At 29.1% G+C, this 326-nt stretch overlaps 1 protein-coding gene across 1 annotated transcript in view; it reads left to right on the forward strand.

The window, feature by feature from the left end:
* LOC105455029 overlaps positions 1 to 326 on the forward strand; it is a 13725-nt gene that overhangs the window by 275 nt on the left and 13124 nt on the right. The window lies entirely within an intron of this gene.

Consider the following 326-nt stretch of genomic DNA (forward strand, 5'->3'; position numbering starts at 1 on the left):
AATTACGTTTATATATGTCTCTGTAACCTTGTTGTTCATAATTATGTTTATTTTTCCGATCGTTTGGAATGCTCTTGAAATAGTAAGTCAACAGTCAATACCACATTGGTGAGGGAATTGTCGTAGAAACAAATAAAATGTCTAATGCATCACTAATGGAATTAATTTACATTTTGTAAATATTAATAAATTTGTTTGTATTTCTCATTTAAACAATTTTGCGTACCACATTAGTGAGTGGAATATATTCTACCAATCGATCGTGAATAATAAGACAATAAGCTGTAGTGTTATCTGGAATGTTTTGCTGACATTCGAATTCAATA

Source organism: Wasmannia auropunctata, unplaced genomic scaffold, assembly GCF_000956235.1.
Source record: "Wasmannia auropunctata unplaced genomic scaffold, wasmannia.A_1.0 LD335960.1, whole genome shotgun sequence".
Lineage (NCBI taxonomy): Eukaryota > Metazoa > Arthropoda > Insecta > Hymenoptera > Formicidae > Wasmannia > Wasmannia auropunctata.